Here is a 12,641-nt window from a genome sequence, read left to right as displayed (position 1 = left end):
ATGTTCATAATAGTAAATATCTCTATCTTCAACCGGTTTCAAGTTATAGCCCTCTGAAAATCTGTGACCTTGATTCTGACCTTTCAAGGGTACTTGATTACCTTCAAAATGTAATAATTTCTTTTGGGAGCAGTGTCCGCATATCTTGAACGCTTCATGTAATTTCATTCAGCCGTTTTTCCGTAATGTTGCTAACAAACAAACAAATATGATCAGAAACAATACCTCGCCGGACTCCTTCCGGGCGAGGTAATAAAAGCAGAAAATGGTACCATACAAGGGAGTCATAAGGCATAGGAATTACAGTATAAAGCCAAGAAGAGATGCCAGCAAGATCATACAGTGGAATCATAAGGCACTGGATACTGATTATAAAGCTAGTAAGAGGCACCAAGGATGAGGAGACACGGTATTACAGATAGTGGTAGGTATAGCCGTTTTGTTTCGATGCGAAGGAACTGGTCCACGCTCATAACTTAAATACCAAATCGTGATTGTGTGAAATTCGGTGAGCTTTAGTGATGTAGTAACGAGCCTCCTTAATTACTAGGCAAACTTATCCTTCAAGCTGACTACCACCTGGCCATCAACTGAGCTTAAAAGGGGTTAGGGGTCACTGACAAGAGAAAACAAAGCGAATATGAGACGAGAGGAAAATGAGAAGAGAGGGTGAGGGGACGTGGAAGCCCATAGAGAGAGAACTATGTTAAGAGAAAAAAAAAATGGAGAAACCTGTAAAGATAAATACAAAGGCGAAATAGAATGGATTATAGACGGACGCCGTGAATGCAATGAAGGGTTTATGTGACTAAATGGAAGCTGTGTGTGTGTGTGTGTGTGTGTGTGTGTGTGTGTGTGTGTGTGTGTGTAAAGCTGGGAAGATGATGGAAGGTTGGAAAGAAGGTTAAGGGGAGAAGGAAGGAAGGAAGAAATGAAGGAGAGAACGAGAGTGAGAGAAGGAAGGATTATGAGGGAAAGGAGGGAGAAGAAAAGGAAGGACGATAGAGAAGGAAAGGAAGAAGTCTGAAGGCAGGAAAGAGGAATGACTGGGAGGAATGACTGGGAGCCTCCTACGTCCACGAAGCAATAGAGGCTATTCTAAATTCATTTGGTGATTATGTAACACCATTTCCTTAGTGCATCGTTTAGTACATTGCATACCTGTATCCTCCTGTATGTTGCTGATGGAAACTATGGCGATACTGAAAGATACAAATAACCTTCAAGGAAAATTTAAAGTTTAATATGTAGAAGAGATAGTTCATGAAGGAGTGCTACGAAGTCCTCACTGCCACTACCGAGAAATATTCAACTTACGGACCCGCTAGAAAGTGTGACAGAATGCTAAGTCCCAAATTGGTTTCAATGAAGCTTAGGAAGAAATAATAAAAAAGGTACAGAAGTAGTTAAAAAAGAAATAGTGTAGGAAATACTGTAGTGAAAAGCGGTGGGAAAATACTAAAAAAAATATTGAAACTGTCAAAAAGTAGTGATTTTTATTTTTAAGTAGTGAGACAATGTTAGAGATACTGAAGAATACAAGGAAGGAAATATTGAACAGAAAATTAATGTAAATGTAAAAAAAAAATAAATAAATAAAGTAAAATAGAGCAATAATGAAGGAAACACTTATAGATATAGCAAAAGAAATACTGAAAGAATTAAGTGAAAGATGAACTGGAAGAATTAAATGAGAGAAAGAGGGAAATGAATAATTGGTAGGCTTATGGAGGAGCTGAGAGCAGAGGCTGACTGCACACAAGCTGAGGTCTGATGAAAGAGGGAGTTGGAAAGGGAGAGGGAGAGGGAGGAGGAGGAGAGGAGACGAGGGAGGGAGAAAGAGGGTGAGAGGGTGACGGACAGGGAGAGGAAGAGGGAAAAGAACAGTACAGGAACGGAAATGGAAGGGGAGGAGAGGAAGTGGGTAAGGGGAGAGAATGGGAGGGGAGATCTGTCAGATGAGTCAGGGAGATGAAGAAGAAAGAAGGACAAGGAGACAGAGAGAGGGGAGGGAGGGAGGGAGGGTAACGTGAATGGTAACAGAGAAGCGAGGAGAAAGGGAGTGACAGAGGAGAGGCCGAGAGAGGGGGAAGTGGAGGAGAGAGAGAAGAGGTGTGAGGGGAGAGAGAGGAGGAAGGAGAAAGAAGGGGGTGGAGGGAAGTATTTCAGAATGATATAACTGTTTTAGTACGTTTATACAGTATATTTTTTAGTTTATACTTCTTGCTATACCTTTTTTTTCTAACTTTGCCTAAATTACTGTCCCTACATCTTCAATACTGAGTTGCTACAACATTACTGGAACATAATGCTAGTCATAAAGAAATGCTATGTTAACGATGTGGAGCAACATTATTGTCCGATTCTGGCATTGAACTTGTTGAAATCAGTTGTGGCAAAACAAAGGTCTTTACAAAGATAAGATAAAAGCACCATAACAGACTTCTTTCTTCAGCTTACTACAAGTAATGTGCAGTGTGGTGGTGATTGAGCACTTTATATAACTGCTCCAGTTCGAAAAGCCTCTCCTGAGCTGAAGAACACTAATCGAGGGATCTTTTACTTACAGTAGGTGGGAAAAAGAAGAAAGGATGATGATAACGATGTTGATGATGTAATCGTATGAAAGACAACACTACTCGACACGAGTTTCAGCTCACAGACAAAAATGGGTATCCCAAGGCAATAATGTGGCGTTGATTTCAAATACGATGTTCACTCTGATCTAGCACATACAGTTTTTCTTAACTCACTACCCTCACAAGCATGCCCATAGTACAATGGTCCTTCTTATTGCTTTATTCATGATCTTTACACTTCCTTATATCTATGTAGTATATAATAACCAACATATACATTGCCAGTTGTCTACATCCACTATCTAAAGTATATCTATATAAATCCATTATGTTTAACTCCCTCACGCAAAGTGACGCACCGTGAGTCATAAGCCTTGCAATCTGAAGAGTAACCAATGATGCAACATGATGCAACTTCCTTATAAATGGTTGTAGAAACTTTTCCTTTGGATGGATTTGAGTCAAATTTGGTTGAGTCAAAGCTGAGGGTTGCCAGGTCCAGGGGAAATATATGGCAACAGCCAGGAGCTTATTGGAAGGGTAAGCGGCCTATATTTAGCTCAGTATTGTCCCATCAGTCAGGCTGGAAGGGTGCGTGAGCGTGTAGATGGGCATTTAAACCCGTATTTGGCTACTACCGCACCATCCATACCTTACGTGTGTATAGTGATATTGTGTTGTATATAGTGCAGTGTGCTTGTGAAGAACATTTATAAGTGTTTCTTAATATTTTCAGAGAAGGCCAGAACTGAATTATTCTAACCGATTTTTACCGTTCCCTTGGTATTGTTACATTATAGTAAACATGAAAAATGTCTCGCAAGGGCTTATCTGAGAAAGATTACATGAAATACTTATTCAGTAGAAGTGAGAGTGAAGAAAACAGTGAAAGTGAAATGAAAAGTGAATATGTTGCGGTGGAGAGAGTGAGGAGCAGGAGAGCGAAGGTGAACTATTACCCTACGAATGATAAGGGCAAACCCGCGGTCAAGGCCATTGTGATAAGCACTGTAGAGAGTGGTTGTAGCACCATCACTATCAAAATTCATTTCACCACTGCCACCACTGGTCTTTTCACCACTGCCACGACTGGTGCTGCTACAACTCCTACTGCCATCACTCAGACGACATTTTTCACCTTTCAAGACCCTACCATACTGACGAAAGTATACAGCAGTAAATCACATTGGAAACACACACACACACACACACACACATGCATGCACAGATACAGACAGACAGACATTCACACACACACACACAATCAAGCTGTGATCGTACTTGTCTTCCTCTCTGCAACTCCATCTCCTCTCAAGAAACACTACAACACTGCTAGGGGACATGAGTAACCAGCTTATTTGTCTAGTTTTTATACTAATGTATTGTAAGGTATAAACTGTGTGTTTACTACATATTTCTCACAGGGAAAATGTGGTGCATTTCATTGCTATTCTCTCAGTCATTTTACTCATAAAGTATAGGTTGCATTAAAAATCTGAAGAAAGCTTGATCACGTTGATGATTTCCAATGCATACTTTTGTAAAGCAAAGTAACATGTGTGAAAATAAAGGGGGAAAAGTTACAAAAGACGAACATCAGCCTAAAGGCCTGAGTGTATGTGCTGTCACAGTGCAAACCACGCGCAACCCATCGTAACTCTTCAAAATTCATTTTCTCCACAACAATAATAGATATAACACTGTGAATCATATCATGGGCTTCCTTTGAGCTACAAAACTGGATAGAATTTACATATATATTTGTTACAGCGTCACTAACAACATATGAAAAGATAAACAAATCCGATGTTTTTAGGCAATTTTCATAGTTTCTTTTTTTTTTTATTTACTCAAAAACTCTTGGACATATCAAATTGAAACTTTAACAGATGAAAGATAGTGAAATTTTGCATATAGACATTTCCTTTGCAGCTACATGTCACGGAAAAAATATTTCACGATGATGTTCGGAAATTGTGAAAAGCTAGTTTTCACATAAGTAAGTTTTATTTAAGCTTCATTTCTGTACATTTATTCATCTCTTTTATGTTTTTTTTTCTTATATTATAGTATAAACACCAACGAAAATGATGGGAAGTGATTTATAACAATATAATCACTTTCTGGGGGTAAATTGGGCCACAGAAATTTTTCCCCTGCCGCATGCGCAGAGCCAGCCTGAGCGAGCTTTTCATTCTGTGCATGGAACCAAAACTTATTGGAATCTTATGGTGCACTAGGGAGTTAATATAACTCTCATGTCTGATTTATGGGTTAATAATGCCTCGCGGATGTGTGAATGATCATAATGCATTCGGTTTTATATGTGGAAGTTTCACTGCAAAGAAACGGAAATGGAAGATCACGTCCCTTGTAAAGATGTTAAGATTGGTGACCAAGAAACATGGGTGCCCCATATCTATGCGTGACCTGTTCCAACTCTCTTCGTGGATGGCTAACAAGGAGGAAATGGGGAATGTCTTTCACAGTTCTCATGGTGTGGAGAGAACCTTGTGAATATAAAACAGATTGCTACTTTTGCATGACAACAGTTGTGGGATTTTCTTCCAGAAACTAAAACAGCACTGTATATCCATACTTAAGGTGGGCAATAAAACCAGTTGGTCACACAGAGGACCTTGCCACTCCAAGGCCATCATAAAATAAATGTGTATTCCAGACATCAGATGAATATGAAGATGGAGAGGTATCTGGAGCAGCTGCCCCTGACTTTGACTTCAAATGTCAGTCAAATGGCAAAGTATCCCATCTAGTCACCCAAAGCGCCCTTAATGATATTGTACGTGACCTAAGTTTGTCAAAACAACAGGCAGAACTACTAGCTCCAAGATCACAAGAATGGAACTTATTGCATCCAGACACAAAGATGACAAGTTTCAGGAGGCAGCAAAAAAATTTGGAAAGTTTTTTTCAGGTCAGACGGAGGAGTATGCTACCTTAGCAGTATCGCAGGAATGTTCGAAGTCTTGTGAAAGATTCATGATCCTGATGAATGGCAGCTTTTTGTTGACTCCAGCAAACTAGGGCTGAAGGCTGTTGTCCTCCACAATTGGAACATGTTACCCAGTATACAACTTGTTTTAGCATCTGAAATGAAAAAAAACAAAAAAACAAAAAAGTATAAATCGATGAAAAATTCTTCTGACTGACTATGATGAAGTTCGATGAAAAATATGCAGCGATCTGAATGTGGTAGCCATGATGCTTGGACTATAAGGAGGCTCCAAGAAATAGTTGCTTCCTGTGTTGATGGGTCAGCTGCGATGTGCAGCAATACAACATCCAGTGTGAATGGCCTCCCTGTAGTTCTTACAAAGCAGTTGTACACAAACTTATGAAACGAACCACTTGTCAGAGCGAAAGATATCATATTTCCATTTCGTCATATCATTAGGTTTGATGAAAAACTTCATCAAAGCTTTGGCTAAGACGGGTGCAGGCTTTGTGCACCTGAAGAAAGTCATCCATTTGATTAGTGGCCCCAAATTGATGGAAGGTGTTTTCGTTGTCCCTCATATTCTTAACTTGATGAAAGACATTCAGTTTGATGGAATCCTCAAGGCAAATGAACTTAGGGTTTGTAGGTCTCTCAAGAAGCTGGTTTTCCGGGCAGCCATTGCTGTGAAGAGCACGTGGAAATCGTTGAAGAAAGTCTGGTTGCGTACCATGAACTTGGATGCCGCATGTCAGTTAAAATCGATTTTCTTCACTCACATCGCTTTTTTTCCAAAATACTTGGGTGATGTTAGTGACGAACAGGGTGAACTTTTTCACCAGGATATATGGGTAATGGAGCAAAGATACTAAGGTAGAAGTGGCGCTGGTATGATGGCGGACTACTGTTGGATGCTGACACGGGAAACCAATGTACAGCAGAAAAAGAAATGATAAAAAAAAACTGTACTATGAGTACCTGTATTCCCAGCGAATTTTACGTATAGTGGTGGAATAATACACTTGATTTTGTTTCTGCATATTACCTTTACATCTCAGTTGATATTTCTCTATTTAAAAAATAATCCTGGCATAACCAAGCGATAGGAGCATAATGATTCGTGACTCGTGGAAGAAAAAAATCAAGGCTAAATTTCAGAAAATTCCCATTTCTGAACTAGATAAAAAGTTTAAATTTGCCGAGTAGCGTAACTGATGGACACCTACCGTAATAAAGCAGCAACCCAGGGAAGCAATTATATAATCAGAGATGCACAGTAGTCCATATTATACAACTCGGCTTCTCCACCTCTCTCCACCTGGTATTTGTCACACGTTGAGAGGGCACCTCAGTCAGCACTAGCAATGTCACCCTGCATAATTTATCCACTTCCTAATTCCACTGTCCTACCCATCCCAACACCAACTGATTTAGCTGTTCTCATAGCACATAAGATCCCATCATGCGGGATTCTTGTGGAGCGCTGCTTTTGGGACACCCTGTGTTGAAATATTGGACTCTCGGCAAAGATTTCAGGCCCTGTAGTCAGTACTTCTATGTGTCATACTTTCACATGCCATCACTTCAGCACTAATACACACTGTCCATACTGTCTACATGCCAGGACTATCACAGTCGGAACGAGAGCAAAGATGTTAACATCGCCGCACTTACACACACACCCACACCCGTGCACATGCAGCGCAAACGTATATGGACAAACTCAAATGATACACACACACACACACACACACGCACACACACACACACACACACACACACACACACACACATACACACACATACACACACACACACACACACACACACACACACACACACACACACACACACACACACACACACACACACACACACACACACACACAAAATCGGGTTCAGTTATTTTTCCTGTTTTCATATTCGATTAGTTAGGCACTGGGGGGAGGGACCCAGAGTTGAGGTGGCTATTTTTCCATTTCTTTTCTTTCCTTTTTTATTGGAACCGCATAAATTCTCAAACGTCTTCCCAGATAACTTGGGGTTCTTGGGCCAATATTGGCTCATTCCGGATTAGTATCAGCACTGCCAGCTTGCAGCAAATTGCATGTGACCTGCATTGGCTAAATACACAAAATCCTCTTCCACTCCAATTCTGACAAACCAGAATTGAAACAGAATATTGTTGCCAGTGCTAGCATATACCTGAATTGGGTCTATATAGTCAAACCCTTATCACGCCATTTCCAGCTGTTTGTTTAATGTTTGCCTATATATAAAATTTACAATTCTTAAGTTAATGTAATTTTAGGTAGAGAACACTGAAACAAAAAATGGTTAGTCAACCGATGATCTTAAACATTCCATTTTTACTTGAAAATTAGAAAATTATGCGTTGTTTTATAACTTTTCTGAATAACAATTGGTTATTTAGTATTATTATTACTATTATTATTATTATTATTATTATTATAATCAAAACAGTGAATTTGCATAGGATTTTCCCTTTATTTTTTCCGACTTTTCTTCCACCGCCCGCAGTAACACTGATGTCTATTGTCCCGATATTTGCAGGGGAAAATACACTCTTTACACTAATTTGACTTGGCAAAACTCCCGTGTTTTCTTAGTAGTTCAATAGATACTTCGTTATTACTGTGGTAAATAATGATTTGGTGTAGTTTGTACTTCTTTCCCCCTTCCTATGCTAAACCTTTTTTTTTTTATTATTATTATTATTTCAAACTATTTGGTTCCCATACAGGTCTGTGCAATATATAGCCTACCAGACATGCTTAAACCCTCAGCCACCGGGGGGTTCCTGGCAGCTGCGCACTCCTCCCTGCGACCAATTTCCGAGATTTTGGAAAAAATACCCTTATATCTGACAAACTATAATAGCTAGAGAATTCAATGAAAGTTCATAGGACTCATCAACTCTTCCTTTTTCCAATGAAGGTATCCCGAGGTCTCTAGGTGGTACCGTCGATGAGTAAGGATGAGTTGAAGATGAGTGTTTTTTGACATTTTGGCACACGGCTCCGAGCGTGCGCCAATGGCAATGGCCTTGGCCCGACCAGCTAGCGTTGGCAGCACTGTCTGGAGTGGTGATTTTAATACTGCCTGTGCGTCCTTGGAATGTGGAATATTCCACTCGTTGTTTTTCTACTCCTCCTTACTCACCGCCGTGAAAATGAGTCATCACCCAGTTCATGTGGCTCACCCAAGGATTTACCGCCCAAACCACCATGCCACTATGCATTGTAGGTGTGTGGGAAAGGAAATATCTCGTCGTTTTTCAGTACTCACTTCTTCCGTAAATAATCATATTTCTCCTTTACTAAGACACTTAGAACTGCACTATACATCACGATTATGGGTAATTTCACTTTGACAAGTAAGTGCTGTTGCTCTTTCATGCATGGTCGTAGAGTATGAGGTAATTATTTATACTGTAAATCAGACTGCTTTGTCCTAATCAGGGTTATAGTGGAAATCATATAAATGTTTTACACAACTAACATTATTAGTACTTCACATCACAGATACATTGATGCTCATATTTGGCACAATCCCCCTGAGTATTGAGTGAAATAATTTAGGTACAGAGAAGCAAGTATTGTTCATTGTGGCCCACTCACAAGTGGTTTTCTTTCAGGTAACAGCTAGGCAAACTCAAGGTATATCCAATAATTTTCTAACCAATATCCAATAAACAGTATCAACTCCTGTATTGCACTTACTATAAATCACTTACATGCACTTGTAGAACTTATAAAAGACTTATATCTTAGCACTTTCTATAATTCACTTATAATATGACACATTTCACTCATTTATGAACATACACAAACTTCTGGACTGCTGTACACTATTTACACTTACCCACACACCTACTCAGTACTCATACCACTCATGAAGGACCTGATTGTGGAGATTCTGCCCTTGAAGTGGTAGGCTGAGGCGTGGGAGAGCACTGGAGGAAGATATGTCGGCAAGCAGGCGGCGAGAGTATGGGGGAAACGGTTCTGCGGCATTTTTTTCCGCAGATGACCGCCAGGTCTGCGTCACTTTCCCGATGTCCTGGGTCATCTTGCGCCTCCTCACCGCCGAAATCATCACTCTCATCGACTGTCCCTTCCTCCTGGAGAAGTTGGAGAGCCCTCTCTGACGTTGGAGAGCGAGTAGGGGTTGGAGGGCGAGAGAGCTGGCTTTCCACATCGTAGCTTTTTTTCTCCTCAAAGGACGTATCTGAGGAGACAGTATCGTCAAGGGCACGTCCTATGGCACTATCACTAAGCCCTTTACTTGGCACTAAGGGCTGAATTTTTGCAGGGGTTGATGAGGCAATCAGCCCTTGATGCGGTGGGATGGAACTGGACGATGTCAAGGAAGATGACATGGCTCCTCTCACTACCACTCCTGAGCACAAACTGAACTGAGCAACTGCGGGGTACCTGGGGGACCTACCTAACCCGTAGGTATCACAGAAAATGGTCCCATGCTCAAACAGTGGCGGGAAGGTGAGTGTGGTATATCAAGTCAACCAGCAGCTCTCCGCTCCCTGAATCCTGTCATGCATACATGTCAGCCAGTGAATAGGGGTTAACAAAAAACTAAAAATTTTAAACTGCAGATGTTTGAGAGCCGCAAGATGTAAACAGACTTATCACAAACTTTCCAAGCTGCAAAACCACCTTTAAATCACCTTGTATTGTGCTACTGAATACCACTATGCAACAGACATGAATGATGTTCAGCTCAGTTCAGGGTAATTCAGAGGTGGTCTCTCAACTTGTAAAAAGAAAAAAAAAAACGGATATGCAGTTTTGCCTTTAACCCGTCACGTCCTGAGCTATTTCGCACCTCTGACACCCCCCAATTCCGAGGTATTTTCGATTTTTTTTTTTTTGGCTAAAACCTCCGCTTTTGGTGAGAAACATCGAAAATTCATAGAAAAATCGCTCACCTGAGGTTTAAAATACTCGATCCAGGTACCAGTACCTCCTTCCCTGACTGGGTTTTCTAACAGGCTGGCACCAAAGAAAACGAGTTCTGTGGGAGGGTAACTATTTCACACCACTCATAAACGATATTTATTTATTTACTTGGTACGAATTTATATGTAGTACGAGAGCATATTGGTTTTCAAACAGTAATATACGCATTATAAGCATTGTTTCACTCACTAACTCATCACCATACCTGACCTTCTTTTGCCACATTACCTGATCATTATTTCTGACTGGTTCTTCCTATAATGCTATGTAAACTTTGTCCTCCACAGTATCATCGATTGGGGAATCACTCTGGCCCTGAATGTCTTTACTGGCCAGGTCACTGGTAACAGGTGAATTGCCGAGACAATGGCGTGAAGGGGGGAGGGGGGAGGTTATGCAGTGTAAGGCATTGTCCCTGCTCGGCATCTTGTAGAGGAATAGAGGAAGGTGTCCCGTGTATATGTACGAAAAATCACACGTGAAAATTGAAAATTGTGCAAATTAGGGACCTTGCAATTGCACGACGTACCAGTACGTCGTCGGGACTGGCAAATGCAAAATGTTGCAACGTACCCATACGTCGACGGGATGGGGCAGGTTAATGGTCTGATACATAACCAATGCTGGCTAACAGATTGTTTTGTAATAGTTATGAATTAGTCTGATACAGCAGTACGGTATATATTTACATGAATTGACACGTACCCAGCAAACACTGAAGTGAAGGGCCAGCAACTGGCATATAATGGAACTAAGGGAAAATGGCAACCATGCACTGGTCCGAATCCTAGCCATAATATTCTGTTTATATCAGGCCAATTGATGTAAAGCTTGTGTTCGGCCGATACATAAATAAAACTTTTCCCAACATTGGGCTGAAATGGTAACCATACACTGAACCGATTCCTGGCAGTAATGGTTATATATATATATATATATATATATATATATATATATATATATATATATATATATATATATATATATATATATATATAGATATAGATAGATAGAGAGAGAGAGAGAGAGAGAGAGAGAGAGAGAGATAATGGGCCTATTGGTGTAAAACATGTATTGGATGGATATATAAATATAACTTTTTTCGAAAACTGAAGCAAGAATGGTAATAAAATGTTGGCCCAAGCTATGTATTGCTCATCACGCCAATCAAGCAGCTAACAACTGAGAGATATTTTTCATTCATTCATTGCCAGACGCCACGTATCCCACACGGGGTGGCCAAGGGCTTAGAGTCAATTGTTTTACAGGGAGGGGCACTAATCCTCCACCAACCCCACTTGACACGTAGGGATGCCAACAGCATCTGGTGTTCCCAGGCGGTCACCCATCCAAGTACTAACCAGACCCAACGTTGCTTAACTTCGCTGATCGGACGGGAAGCGGTGTACTCAACGTGGTATGCCCACTGAGAGATATAATTATAAATAATCCATCACAGATCATTTTCATATATTGGATAACTGATATATATTTTATATAATACAGAAATTTCAACAGAGATGGGAGTTTTTTTGTTATAAAACAAAAGTCTTACTTTTGGGAATTTTTTTGTGGAACTGAACTTTTCAGCTTACTGCATCATAATTGATAATATTAATGTTAAAGGGGCATTGGTAAACACACACAATATATAGAATTGGGTCTATAAAATGGCCAGAGCTGCATTAATCACTGCGAAAGTTGTCCGTGGCTCAGTGGTAAGATGCGCATATCAGATGTACTGGAGGCACGGGTTCGAGTCCAACACCAGGTAGTTAATTAATTTGTTTCATTTCAGACATTCCATCACTAGGCAGCAATTCGGGACAGATGGAGATACTGTGCTGGCAACATAGTGTGTATTCATAGATGTAACTTGGGTAAGAGAGACTCCACTCAGTAAATCAGGTGTTGTTTACTGTATGGTAGGCATTCTGAGCACAAAGGTTTGAATCATGATTTTTCTTTTTTTTAGGGAAGCATTTAAAGGTTAAAAGTTTACAATGTTATTCCGTCAAAGGAAGAAAGAGTAAATTTCAAGATATGTAAATTTCGTGCTATCCAGACACACTTGTAAACTGGCTCAATTCCTTACACCCAATGAAG

The 12,641-nt window shown here is 40.3% G+C and overlaps 1 non-coding gene across 1 annotated transcript; it reads right to left on the bottom strand.

The window, feature by feature from the left end:
* Positions 1 to 11,847: 11,847 nt before the first annotated feature.
* On the bottom strand, positions 11,848 to 11,966 carry LOC145399373 (5S ribosomal RNA). Its single transcript, XR_013897290.1, has one exon. It is a non-coding gene; the product is annotated as a 5S ribosomal RNA (ribosomal RNA).
* Between the last annotated feature and the right edge of the window lie 675 nt (positions 11,967 to 12,641).

The sequence above is a fragment of the Coenobita brevimanus genome, chromosome 5, assembly GCF_032717465.1.
Source record: "Coenobita brevimanus isolate Jiangsu-jjx chromosome 5, ASM3271746v2, whole genome shotgun sequence".
Classification (NCBI taxonomy): domain Eukaryota; kingdom Metazoa; phylum Arthropoda; class Malacostraca; order Decapoda; family Coenobitidae; genus Coenobita; species Coenobita brevimanus.
Note: the sequence above shows the minus strand (reverse complement) of the source record. Positions and strands in the feature narration are given on the sequence as shown.